Genomic DNA, 13,847 nt, shown 5'->3' with positions numbered 1-13,847 from the left:
GTCAACAGCCCTCTAGGAACTGAGTCTTGCCCAGAACCACATGAATTAGAAGTGGATCCTTCCCCAGTCAAATCTCAGATGAGACCACAGCCCTGCTCAACACCTTAAATTCAGCCGGAAAGCCTCTAAGGCAGAGAACCCAGCCAAGTCACATGCAAATTTCTGACCCAAGGACACTGTGAGATGATACATATTGTTGTTCTCAGCCACTAAGTTTTGGGGTAATTTGTTACACAACAATGGCTAATACACTATCATTATTACTACTGTTACTGTTATCATTAGCTTAACTTTATAAAGGGAAGAATTATATGGGCTTTAATAGGTACACCCTTGAAGGGTGGAGTCCCTGCCTCCTGGCTACATGTTTGCCCCTTTCGGAGCCTGAGTTTCTTCATCTGTAAAATGGGATTAATATAGGCAGGTAATGAGGATGAGATGCAGGTGATGTGCTTAGCTGAGGCCCTCCAGGTGGGAGTCATCAGGTGCACGGGGTCCCGTGATGAGAATAATGATCGGGGGCACAAAGACGTCTCATTTCTGCCTTGTCTGGCGTCACCCCCTCTGAATACAGGCCATGAGGCTGGAGGGCTTTGAGCAACTGTGTGCTTGTTAATGCAGGATCAGTGCCTCTCCATTCTGCCTATATACTCTGTCTGCGCACGGGGGAGTCCGTGGCAAGGGTGCTGCGTGTGCCCTGGCTCTGTCTGCGACCTTGAATCTGCTGGGTCCGTCTTTATAGACGACGCGTTCCCAGGAGCCTAAGGGCGACTGGGCGGCGGGGAGGTGGGGGTAGGACGGGCCTGGAGAGAGCTGGGGAAGAGAGGCAGCTCGCCTCGCTCTTCGGATCCCCCATCCTCGCCTCCTGTGAGTCTCGAGACCCTCAGCACAGCCACTTCTCCCCGGCTCTTGGCAGAGAGGACACGCGGCAGGCGTTGCCTTGGCAACGCCGGGATGCCCAGCAACAAGTCCGTGGCGGGTGCCACGTGCCTGGCGCAGACCAATCTGAGCTTCGGCCGGGAAGCAGGTCAGTTTGGGCCAAAGTCCGCCTCCCTCCGTCCTCCCTCCCCCGCCAGCCGCTCGGAGCTAATTACCGTAATTGCTGCGGGAGAGCTCCCGAGTGCGCGGGGGCTGGGGCTGGGGGCTGGGCAGGCCCCGAGAGGTTGAGCATGCAGGGCAGAGAAGCAGGACCTTCTTACCTCAGCAACCTCGCCTTTGCCTCCGTAATTGTCATCAAAGCGCTCATTAAGCGCCTACTGTATACACCTACTGTAAGGGAGGAGGGCCAGCTCGCTAGCGGTAGGGGTGGGGAACCCTAGCCTTTTGCTTGGGTATTTCTGGGTTTGGGGGCGCGAATCAGATCAATGGGTTTGATTCCTAAAATTCGTGGTCTCACGGAACTGTTCGATAGCGGTTGGCTGTACTGAATCACACACGAACCCCCACCTCCCATCCACCCTCCGCTGAGTTTCGGTTTCCTTCTGTATGAAAGATATGGAAAATACGCTCTTGTAGGGAGTGCATACAGACTCAGTTCTGGATAGACACGTTCGAATCCCATCGCTTCCATTTAGCGTTGTGTGACTCTCCCTTAACCACTCTGGGCCTCTGATTCCCCATCAGTTAAAAAGCAACTTGGAAAATCCCAGTATCTATTCATGGGGATTTTAAGTATCATTGAGAGAATGTATGGGAGGCGCATAGTAAGCATTCAGTAAAAGGAAACTATTCATCACTGTCCCAGCTTTCAGTTATGGTCTGTGAGACCGTCCAAATGTCATTCAATGGCTCTGAACTCAGTTTCTTCCATAGATAAAATGAAGGGATTGGATAAGGGACCTCATGGCGAGTTGGCTGCCACTGAAGTTCATTTCTTTGAATAATTCTTTTTAAAAGAGCCCAAATCGGAGGTTTTCAACGTGAAACACTCCTGTGGGCACTTGAGTTTTCCATTCTTTGACTAGCCAATCTCTTAAATTCCTTCCAGTTTTTTGCTTTGTTCATTCTTTCATCAACAAGCATTAGTTGAGCCCCTGCTGTGTACTGGGCTCTGTTGCGGGTTTGAATCCTCAGCCTCATTACAGAGACCAGAGGCTCCACAGACCTACTCTATCATGGACCACAGGGAATGACCCAGGATCTCAGTGGACGGGAGAGCATGTATCTGGCCTCTTCTCGAAGTTTCTCCAGGGCTGGTTTCCGCTCCAGGCCTTTGCACCCTCTGACTGATCAACCCTTGTGTTTTTCTGCACAGATAGCATGGAGGGGCCCCCTGAAACATGCTTATCTCTTCTTTGCCTCAGCTTTGGTGCACTCCCCTCCACCACTGTGGCAGTCAGGAATTCTGTTCCTGTCCCCTCCTCCACGGCCACTAGGACGCTAGGTCAGGCAGTCAGAGCAAGGACAGTTGTGGGAGGGCTGTATGGGAAATTTTTTCCATACAGTTTATGAAACATGTCCAAAAGCTGAGAAGGGAGAAGACAGCATTAACTCAGGGTCCTTCCAGGACTCAGGGCTGAAGGGGAAACCAGGTCTTTACTGACTGGGCTATACTGTTCGACTCAGCAGCCCAAGAACCCCCCTTCAGAGACTGGGGGCTGGTCCCACTCAGGACACAAACACCAACCACAGAATGTGGCCATGCATGTGGACTCTGGATTCAAATGTCAGCTCTCCCTTCTTATCTGCCCTGTGTGCTTGGGCAAGTGTCTCAACCTCTATGTCTGCCTCTGTCTTTGGGAAAAGAGGCTAAGAGCAGAGAGCTTGGTAGGTTAACATGAGGATGAGATGAACCAGAAAGATCCCACAACTAGTAGGTGCTCAGTAACTAGAAAATTGGTTTTGAAAACAGGAGGATACCAAGAGAGGAGCCGTTCAAAGGAGTGGCAGGGTGACAGACGGTGGAGACATCCAGCCCCAGCCTCACCTCGGGTGTGACCATGAGCTACCCATCTAGAGGCTCTGTTCTTCCCTCTTCCCTCACCTTTCAGACAGGGACAAAACTCCAAGTTCTGGACACCTGGAAGGCAAGGGTGTGAGATCAGAGGAGATAACCACCTGAGAAGGGTTCTGGAAAGGCCCACCGCATCCCTCACAAATATCTATTGTGGCCCAATGCTTTCCAGACATTGTACTTAGTACTAGGACTACAAGGAACTACGGGAGAGCCAAGGGAAAGGGCACCTGAGAGAGGGCTGGGAAAGCTGGATTCTAGTCCTGGCTGGTATCCCTGACATACTGTGTGAGCTGGAGAAAGTTCCTTTCCCTCTCTGAGCCTCCTCAAAATGAGTCACAGGGGGTCTCTGCAATAGGAAGACCTCCCTTCAGGTCCCTCCTTTGCTCCCTACTTCCTCGGTGTCCTTGGAAGGATCTCTCCACTTCTCTGAGCCTCAGTTTCCACTTCTGAAAAAAAGGGGATTCAGTAATTATGCAGCAGGGTGGCTGAGAGGAGTAAATTCGATCATTCATTCATTCACTTAATGGCTATCAATTCTGAGCACTGGAAAATACGCACTGGGGTAAAAATGGGCAAGATCAGCAGGTCCAGTGGTTAAGAATCTGCCTTGCAATGCAGAGGACGCAAGTTCAGTCTCTGGTCAGAGAGCTAGGATCCCACACGCAGCAGAGCCCACACGCAGCAGAGCCCACACACCCTGGAGCCCGTGTGCCACGACTAGAGAGTCTGTGCACCACAACAGCAGATCCCATGTGCTGCAACTAAAACCCAACGCAAATAAATAAATATTTTTAAAAGAAAAGAATAACAAATGGGCAAGATCCTTGCCCTTATAAAGCTCTAAGCATATAGTTGCTGCTGCTGCTGCTAAGTCGCTTCAGTCGTGTCCGACTCTGTGTGACCCCAGAGATGGCAGCCCACCAGGCTCCCCCATCCCTGGGATTCTCCAGGCAAGAACACTGGAGTGGGTTGCCATTTCCTTCTCCGATGCATGAAAGTGAAAAGTGAAAGTGAAGTCACTCAGTCGTGTCCGACTCTTTGCGACCCCATGGACTGCAGCCCACCAGGCTCCTCTGTCCTTGGGATTTTCCAGGCAAGAGTACTGGAGTGGGGTGGCATTGCCTTCTCCGAAGCATATAGTTAATGACAGATAAATGAGCACTAGTATCATTGTGATTGGACTTCCCAGGTGGCTCAGTTGTAAAGAATCTGCCTGTCAATGCAGGAGATGCCGGTTCGATTGCAGGGTTGTTAAGATTCCCTGGAGAAGGAAATGGCAACCCACTCCAGTATTCTCGCCTAGGAAATCCCATGGACAGAGGAGCCTGGCAGGTTACAGCCCATGGGGTCACAAAGAGTTGGACACGACTGAGTGACTAGGCACGCACACACACACCATGCATTTATTACATATAAAGTGTGCGGTGTTTGACACACAATAGATGCTCAGGAAACCCTAGGTAATACTATTGCAGTAGTTTCCAGGACACACACGGCAAGCTGTTCCCCTTTGTCACAGGGTCTGAAGTTTAAACTGCCTGACCTTTGGGGTGATTCTCCCTCGAGGGGATGGGGGCGGACTGAGACCTTCATGAGGGATTCCCCGGTGGCCTCAGGTGGGGAGGGCGACCTGTGTGTGGTCCTGTTTGTGCACACTGTCCCTTCTGGATAAAGGCTTCCATTAATCTCCCCCTGCCTGGGCTTCAGGGTCAGGTTTCGGGGCCCCAGGCAGATGTTGTCCAGAGTAGCCCTGTTTCCTTAATCCTCGGGGCTCCAGGGCCTGTCCTTAGAAGAGAGAACAGCGGGCCCGCTGAGGCCACCATCTGTGCAGTCTTGGTTTGTAAATGCTCATGAGGGTGGCAGGAAGGAGGTCTCTATAGTAACGGCTGAGGAAGGGGCTGTGTGTGCGTGTGCCTCTCTGTGCTTGTGTGTGTGCGTGAGTGTGTGTGTGTGTGTAAGGCAGGGGACAGGGAGGAAGAATCATCCCAGACCCTTAACCCTTACTCCTAAACCTTTATTTCTGCCGTGATGAGCTATTAATTACTTCTCACTGCTGGCTTATTATCCCCAGAGATAATGAGCTACTACTGTTCCTAACTGGAGTCTCCCGGGGAACGTTTTATAAAGAGATTCATCCATTTCTGCCCACCTGCACCTGCCTGGGACATATGCAAATAGTGAAGATCTTGGGGACCCAGGAGGCTCAGGCGGAACAAAGGGGGCTCAGCGCCGGGAAGCTGAGATTCCCAGCAAGCTGACAAGGGCAGAGCTCCAATGAGCAAGGGCACAGTAAGTGATTTTTAAATGCCAGCTATGATGAATTCTGGAAGGCGGAATGCAGCCTCCTGAGGTGCCAGTGTTTGCAAGGAAAAGTGGCCCCATCTCTTTGAATGGACCTGTCAGACTGAAAGGCAGGCTCAGAGGGCTAAGAGGAGGCACCAGGGGTCCTGACTCCAAATGTGCAGAGTCCATATTCTCCCCTGACCTTTGCACATGCTGTTTCCCCCATCAGGAATGCATTTCCTGCAACTTCACCTAGCTTGCTCCTCCTCGGCCTAAGGGTTTAGACAGTGGGGCAACCTCCAGGAAGCCCTCCTTGATTTACTCCTCCATCCTTGGCCTGAATGGGGGCAGGTGACTCCTCTGAGTTCCCACAAGTCTCCTCCATCACAGCTTTGTTCATTTGGAGCTGTAACAGCCCGGGACTGTCTCTCTTAGATGTTTTGTCAAAGATTATGTCTTGTTCTTCCACACATGCTAGTAAGTAAAAAAGAGCATTTTGCAAGGTTTGAATAGAATGCTTCCTTAGATTTTTTTTTTTTTTTTAAATAGGAGGAGAAAGGACTTCCCTAGTCATCCAGTGGCTAAGACTCTGAGCTCCCAAAGCATGGGGGCCAGGTTTAATCCCTGGTCAGGGAACTAGATCCCACAAGCTCCAACTAAAGATCCCGCATGCAACTAAGACCTAACACAGCCAAATACTTTTTTTCTTAAAAAAAGAAGGGAATGTGGAGGGACAGTGGAGAGGGGCATGAGCTTTGGAACCAAGAGTCAGAGCTATATTCAAATTCCAGTGTGTCACTTGCTCACTTGCTTTCTGGGTGGCCTTGCGTTAGCTTCTTAGCAACTCTGAGACTCAGTTTCTTCATCTGTAAATTGGGAACAACAATGGTATGTATCCTATGGGGTTGTCCCAAGGCCTTAGAAATACTTGGCATGTAGAATGTTTGGCACAGAACCCTGCACAAAGTAAAAGCTTGAGGAGGGAGAGGAAGAAAGTTGGGAGAGGCTTTTCTGTGTGATCGACTCCTATCCTGAGTGACCAGACCCCTGGACACCTCTCTCTGATTATATCTCCTAATACCACCCTTGGTCATCCTCCAACACATCCATCAGGACCTGTTCCCCTGCCCCCAGGGCTTTTACAACAACTGTTCCTTCAGTCTCATGTTTATCCTTTAAATTTCTCCACAGCTGCCACTTTATTTTACAAATAAAGTTTTATTGGCACACAGTCACACTTATCCAGTTATATATTCTTCAAGGCTGCTTTTGAGCAACAACAGCAGAGGGGAGTAGCCACGAGGGAGACCAGCTGGCTTGCAAAGCTGAAAATATTTACTTTCTGGCCCTTTACAGAAAACTTTGCTGACTGCTGCGTTATCACAAACCCCTGGTCTGTTTTTTTTTCGTAGCAGTCATCACTGTGTGAGGTTATCCTGTTCCTTTATTTCTTTACTTGTTTATTATCTTCTGCACTAAACGGAGGGCAAAAAAATCATTAGCTTGGTTCGCTGTTATATTCCCAGTGCCTAGCACATGTGTGTGTGTTACTTGCTCAGTCGTGTCTGACTGTTTGTGACCCTATGGACTATAGCCCACCAGGCTCCTCTGTCCATGGCAAGAATACTGGAGTGGATTGCCATTCCCTTCCCTTTGCCAGGGAATCTTCCCGACCTTGCAATCAAACCTGGGTCTCCTGCATTACAGGCAGATTCTTTACTGTTTAAGCCATGAGGAAAGTAGTTGGTATATAGCAGATATTAAACAAACAAACAAACTTTTTTTTTTCTGGAGTAGATGAATGTATCAAGTAGGTTTTGGAGGTGAGGTGCAGATCTGGTCATGTCTTTCCAGAATTTTGGAGGAGAGGGGACTTAAGAAATCCTCTAAACAAACCCCTGCTTCCCTGGTGGCTCAGTTGGTAAAGAATCTGCCTGCAATGCAGGAGACCTGGGTTAGATCCCTGGCTTGGGAAGAACCCCTGGAGGAGGGCATGGCAACCCACTCCAGTATTCTTGCCTGGAGGATTCCCATGGACAGAGAAGCCTAGGAGGCTGCAGTCTATGAGGTCACAAAGAGTTGGACATGAGTGAGTGACTAAGCACACAAATGGGGGGGGGGCAGACCCTGTGTACACGGCACACCCTTGTAGAAGACAGAGATGGGGCCAAAGGGGTTGAAAGGAAGAGCCTGGAGTCTGATTCATCTTCTTATTACAAAGCCCACCCCTTTGCAAAAGAAATGGAAGATGGGACAATGAAATGCAATGCATGATTCTGAATTGGATCCTGGCTTGGGAAGAAATGCCGTTAATGACAGGACTGGCGATAGCTAGCTAGCAGGAAGCTGCTGTAGAGCACAGGGAGCTCAGCTCTGTGCTCTGTAATTACTTAGAGGGGTGGGATGGGAAGGTGGAAGGAAGGCTCAAGAGGAAAGGGATATATGTATACACATGGCTGGCTGATTCACACTGTTGCACAGCAGAAACTAACACAATATTGTAAAGCAATTTTATTAATTAAAAAAATAACACACAGGACTGGGATGACTGGTGATACTGGAATGTGGACTTTGGATTAGACAGTGGTGTTGTAACAGCTTTAACTTTTTAGTTGGGATCATTGCATTAAGTTACATAGTAGACTTGATCTTGGGGAATGTGTGCTCAAGTATTTAGGATGAAGGAGCAGTTGTGTCTGCAGTTTACATGATTGGAACAGAGGCAAAGATATCTGTAGAGAAAAAGACAAAGAGAAAGTCAGTCAGTCAGTTCAGTCGCTCAGTTGTGTCTGACTCTTTGCGACCCCATGAACTGCAGCATGCCAGGCCTCCCTGTCCATCACCTCCTGGAGTCCACCCAAACCCATGTCCATTGAGTTGGTGATGCCATCCAACCATCTCATCCTCTGTCATCCCCTTCTCCTCCTGCCCTCAATCTTTCCCAGCATCAGGGTCTTTTCCAACGAGTCAGCTCTTTGCATCAGGTGGCCAAAGTATTGGAGTTTCAGCTTCAACATCAGTCCTTCCAACGAACACCCAGGACTGATCTCCTTTAGGATGGACTGGTTGGATCTCCTTGCAGTCCAAGGGACTCTCAAGAGTCTTCTCCAACACTACAGTTCAAAAGCATAAATTCTTCTGCGCTCAGCTTTCTTTATAGTCCAACTCTCACATCCATACATAACCATTGGAAAAACCATAGCCTTGACTAGATGGACCTTTGTTGGCTTTTTAATATGTTGTCCAGGTTGGTCATTACTTTCCTTCCAAGGAGTAAGTGTCTTTTAATTTCATGGCTGCAGTCACCATCTGCAGTGATTTTAGAGCCCAGAAAAATAAAGTCAGCCACTATTTCCCCATCTATTTGCCATGAAGTGATGGGAACGGATGCCATGAAAGTAAACGTGGCCAAATGTTAACAATGGGTGGATTAATCCAGGTAAAGATGAGATTCGAGTTCATTGCACTATTCTTGCAACTTTCCTGTGGGTTTGAATTTCTTTAAAAAAAATTTTTTTTTTAAGAGGAGAAAAAATAAATGAGGTAGCCACCCCCAGACTTCATTCCTGTTTCTTCCTCTTCCTTTCATGGCAGGCTCCATGCTCCTCCTTTGGAGCTGGGAAGTCAGAGCTGTCCTCCACGTGGGAGGCAGAATGGAAGAATTAAGGCAGAGTGTTTCAGCTGCACTCCCACAAGTCATGTAGCTGACAGTGAACTTGGTGAGTATCTACTATGTGTCAGAATTCCCTTCTGCATCCATCCTTATGTTTTTTTGTTTTAATGATTCATTTTTGGCTGTGCTGGATTTTTGTTGCAGTGTGGGCTTTTTTCTAGTTGTGGTGAGCAGGGCCTACTCTCTAGCTGCAGGGCTTGGGCTTCTCATTGCGGTGGTTTCTCTGGTTGCAGGGCACAGGCTCTAGGGTACTCAGGCTTCAGTAGTTGTGGTGCTCAGGCTCAACAGTTGCAGCTCCCAGGTTCTAGAGCACAGGCTCAATAGTTGTTGTGCCTGGGCTTAGTTGCTCTGCAGCATGTGGGATCTTCCCAGACCAGGGATCAAAACTGTGTCTCCTGCATTAGCAGGCAGAATTCTTTACCACTGAGCCACCAGGGGAGCCCCATCCCTATGGGTTTGACTGAACTTTTCCCCAATGCATGGATGGGGCTAACCCTTGGTTTGGCACTTTGTTGACAAACACTAGGTGCCTTATCTGATGCCCCTGAATTCACAGGGGATCTCCAGGTAGCTCACTTGTGAGCTCAGATTCCACACAATTAGCAGCTCCTTCAGGGGACGTTCACACTAGGGACAGCACAAGCCAGGACACAAGTCCCTCTGTTGTCACACAAAGTACTTCTAAGCATAGTTACAGCTTCATGTCTTCCTCCATAAAGGTAGTGTTGGTTGCTGATTTCATGTATGTGTCCTCATTCTCTAATAGAAGAAAAGTTTGTTGAGTCAGTAAGTGAGTGGAATGTCTCAGAAAATGATCATAGCTACACTATTGGGAAACTTATCATGTTCAGACATGATTTCTAGTGCCATGCCAAGCTGCACTGGAGCCTGAGGCAAGAGGAGAAATCAGTAATGCTGATCAAGTCTTTACTTAAAGTTAGGTATTTTGTTCATTGTGGATTTTTTGCATTAATTTTTATTTCATAAAACACTGGATTACTGAGGGTTTTTTTTTCTTTTTTTTTGTAGCCCCTTTAGTTTTGCATCTGAGGCCACTGGCTCCCTCACCCTAGCCCCAGTCCTGATTATTTATTTCCAACATGCAATCCACAAAAATATCATTAATTCCTCATCTCAATGCTCTGAGAAGGTACTACAATCACCGTCATTTCACAACTGGGGAAACTGAAGCATGAAGAGGTTTGATTGTACTGGAATACCCACAGCAAGGAGGAGAAAAATCTGAGTTTGAAGCCAAGTTCGTGTGTGTTTTGGCTCAGAGCCTGCTCAGGAAAGCAAAACAATAAACTAAAGTTATGAGTTTGATTTTGAATCAAGGAATAAAAAGATCTAGGCTTGCAACTAAGAGTTTGCATGCCTCAACTAAAGATTCCACATGCCGCACTAAGACCAGGAGCAGCCAAATAAATAAATATATATATTTAAAGAATCCTAGCAAGTTATTTTTTTAAAAAAATCTCGGGTTTAATCTCACCTCAGCCCCAGTCTCCTCTGAGCCCTCTAGTCCCACAGACTGCAGTTTCCTTATCTGGAACTGGACTTATATGTTCTGCACTTTGCACTAGTTTTCTCTCTCCTGATTCAGCAATAGCACAAGCTGGGGATGGGGAGAAGCAAATATAGACCAGGGCTCCTGAGCTGACAGGGAGTTCAGAGACCTAGGAGGGGGTTGGGCCCTGGGGGAAGACCCTGGGGAACACAATGAGTGCCCCTTCCCTCTCCTGAAAACCTCTAACCCAGGTTTTGGGCAGATGCCAGACTCTTATTCTGAAGCCGAGGCCACAACCTATGAGGTAATCTTCGGAGTTGCATTCGAGGCGGAGTCCCATTGGCAGGTTGGCGAATCCCCTCCCCCAGGTTCCCGGCGCCCCGCCTTCCCTGAAGCTCATAAAAGCGCAGGTCCCCCGCCTAGGCAGCCACTGGACACCTGCAACTGCCTACAGGACTGAAAGGTGAGGCACACAGGGCTAGACGAAGCTGCGTGGGGGGAGGGGGTGGTCTGGGGGACCCGGGTTCCTGTGAATGGGGCTGGTTTGCAGATCAGGGCATGGACATTTTCCTAATAGGCGACGAAGACTGTGAAGTTTGACGGTCTGGAAAGCAGAGGCCAGCCGCGCTGACTATCTGGGAGGTAAGTTCTGGAAACATGCCACGAGGTGGGGTGCAGGTATAAGTCCTAGTTAAGACCTCTCCGTGTCTCCCCTACCTAGCGCCGGAAAGCGCGCCTGGAAGAAGAGTGGAGGGGGAAAAACTGTACTGGTTCCCAAGAGAGAGAAGAACAGAGGGGATTGGAGTGACCTGGGGAGGAGAGGAAAGCAAATCAAGTTTCTTCAGCGCCGAGGCGGAGAACAGCTCTCCGAAGACCACGGAAGGAAATTGCTATTATTTCAGCACCTAGACTCCGGACAGCGCCACTCGGGGTCCAGGAAGCAAGCCACAACCTGCTTCAGCACCAGAGCTCCGGACAGCTCCTAGGGATTTCGGGGCCGACTTCATTTCAGAACCAGGACGCTGGATAGCTTCCCTGGGTAGCGGGAAGCCCTTGTACTCACAAGGAGGCGGGGCTGGGTGGGGGGGGGGGGAGGGGGCGGCGGGTAGCGGGGTGGGGGGGGGGATAAGGGGGGTGGGGGGTGGGGGTGGGGGTGGTGGTACAGAGGGTGGTCTGAAGTGTCTGACGTTTCTGGAGACTTGTTCTTCATTTAATGAATCTCTCAACGAATTATTTTTCAGACAAGCAGGTGAGATACAAGTGCACACACAAAAAAATCTAATTTACAACAGGTGAGGTGGCCAATCGGTAGTACGGTGGGGGGGGGGGTGGGCAGGCGCCTGCCAACATGGCATTAGTGTCCTCTTTCCAGACTTCTGTGAGAAGCATAGTGCCAAGCATTTTACATACATTATATCTTACCTTCTTTGGCCCTGGGACATGAGTTTTTGTTACACTCAGCTGACAGTTGAGGAAACTGAGACCCAAAGAGGGGAAGAGATATAACAAGCCCAAGAGTGAAGCTGCAAGTCAACCCCACAGCTTCCCAACTCCAAATTCCATGTTTCCAATATAGCTGGCTGGGAGTTGGGCCTTTGGGGATCAGACCCTGCCTCTCTCCAGGAGGACCAGAAATGGATACCAGGAGACAGTGGATAACAGGTGCCTTGGCTTAGCTCAGGTGAGGGGAGATAACTCGGTGGGGATCTAAGACATGGGGCAGACGGTGGCGAAGAAGACTGGAGCGGTTGTGGTCTAGTGCTGTGTGGAAGACTAGTGATTTTGTTGTTCTGATGTACTATGACAACAAGTCACAGCTTCCTCATAGCGTGGACTCCCGTCGACCTCCTCCCAAGATGAACAAGGAAGTGTTGGGGGTGGGGACTCAGGGAGGAATCACTTCCACCCAGGGGTTGGGCTAATACCATGGAACAAGGGCAGGGGAGGGAACAATATAGGGGGCATGCACCCCAAGAACATATGGCGATATATGCTGTTGGCCTTGTCCCTCAGATGCATTCCACAGGCCTGGAAATACAAAACACCTGCCTCTGAGCTCAGGGCTCTTAACCATCTCATTACACCTTCCTGGGGGATCAATGAAGGAATGGCATTTGAAGGCCTCCCTAGGTTAGGGTTTTACAGAGACTTCTCAATAACAGTTCTGAGGAGTGATTTTTTTTTTCCTCCCCGACCTTGCCATCAGTTCCATAGACCAATTACCGGAACACATACAAACTTGTGTCTAGTAGGTGGGTTGTGGCATCACTGAAGCTCACCCCCAGTTCTCTCTGACCCCCCAGTTAAGTCACATCCAACTCAGTTCAGTCTCAGAACAGCCTCCACCTTTGCTCTGCACCTCCCCCGCCACCCAGTGTGCCCCAGGGCTCATTCTGCCTCTTCATCCAAGCCTCATTTCATCAAGGGAATCTTTCTTTGTTGCCTGACCATTCCCTATGTCCAGTCTACATTATACATTCTCACAGACCTGGGGAAGCTTCCACTGGCACTTGGTCTAATTGTTTTTGTGCTAGCTATTTACAGAACCATCCCCCAATGACACTGTGAGCTCCATGAGGGCAGAGACTGTGCTTGTATGTTCAGTGCTGTGTCCCTGGTACCCAGTCCAGGGCCTGGTACACAGCAGGTGCTCAATAAACACATTTGTTGACTCAACAAAGGCATCTTGGAATAAATCAATACACCCATCAATAAATGAACTGATGGTTTTGGAACATACATGAAGACCCCACTTCTCTCTGGTCTCCCCTAAGAGATACCAGAGGGTGATGGTTGCAGCAGGTGTTTATTGGGAAGAATAATTAAATTTGTGGACACTCAAGGGCCAGCCAGCCAACTAATAGCCCCAGGAGAGAGCCAGGCTCATTTAATTAGCAATTACAAGGCATTGATTCCTCATTAGCTCTGGCAACCTCGTCTCCCTCCTCAGCTCCAGACGAATGAAATCTTTCTCTTTCCCAGGAGTACTGCCTCAGTGGGTCCATTAACAAGCAGAGAAAATAGGATTATGAGATATCTAAATGCCAGAGGCTCTTCATGAATGGGGAGGGGAGAGAGAGTTCAATATCTGGGTTAAGGCTAATTGTGAGAGACTTTCTGGTATATTTAGAATTCTTCTCTGGGAATGAGAGAGCTTTCAGATATGAAAGGCACCCAGAGACTGCCCTTTAGGGACCCCAGTGAAAGAGGAGCTAAGAATACCTATCCCTGGGTGTCTCTCCATCACTCCAAATTAGTAATGTCAAGCTGAATGCCCAATCCACCCAACTCCAAACTTGCCCCTCCCTTCAGGCCCCCATCATGTGGCAGGCTCTCCACATCCCAGAGACCCACCCTCTCCCATATTCCCCAGGGAAAGTCATTCTCATCATATCTGTCCTCTTCTCCAGCCCCCTACCTCCATC

At 49.1% G+C, this 13,847-nt stretch overlaps 2 long non-coding RNA genes across 3 annotated transcripts; both read left to right on the top strand.

Moving 5' to 3' along the window:
• The first annotated feature begins 549 nt into the window (after window positions 1-549).
• On the top strand, window positions 550-10,362 carry LOC147368778 (uncharacterized). Of its 2 annotated transcripts, none has more exons than XR_015166815.1 (3): window positions 550-1,027; window positions 8,834-8,958; window positions 9,942-10,362. It is a non-coding gene; the product is annotated as an uncharacterized LOC147368778 (long non-coding RNA). The 2 variants fall into 2 exon arrangements; XR_015166816.1 differs by lacking the exon at window positions 550-1,027 and adding an exon at window positions 5,024-5,245.
• A 311-nt stretch (window positions 10,363-10,673) lies between these two features.
• LOC147368777 (uncharacterized) lies at window positions 10,674-11,737 on the top strand. Its single transcript, XR_015166814.1, has 4 exons — window positions 10,674-10,885; window positions 11,000-11,064; window positions 11,144-11,461; window positions 11,664-11,737. It is a non-coding gene; the product is annotated as an uncharacterized LOC147368777 (long non-coding RNA).
• The last annotated feature ends 2,110 nt before the right edge of the window (window positions 11,738-13,847 follow it).

This window comes from Bos grunniens, chromosome 7 (assembly GCF_055505025.1).
Source record: "Bos grunniens cultivar Pamir isolate PY7600 chromosome 7, Bosgru_T2T1.0, whole genome shotgun sequence".
Taxonomy (NCBI): Eukaryota; Metazoa; Chordata; class Mammalia; order Artiodactyla; family Bovidae; genus Bos; species Bos grunniens.
This window is presented reverse-complemented; position numbering and strand designations above follow the sequence as displayed.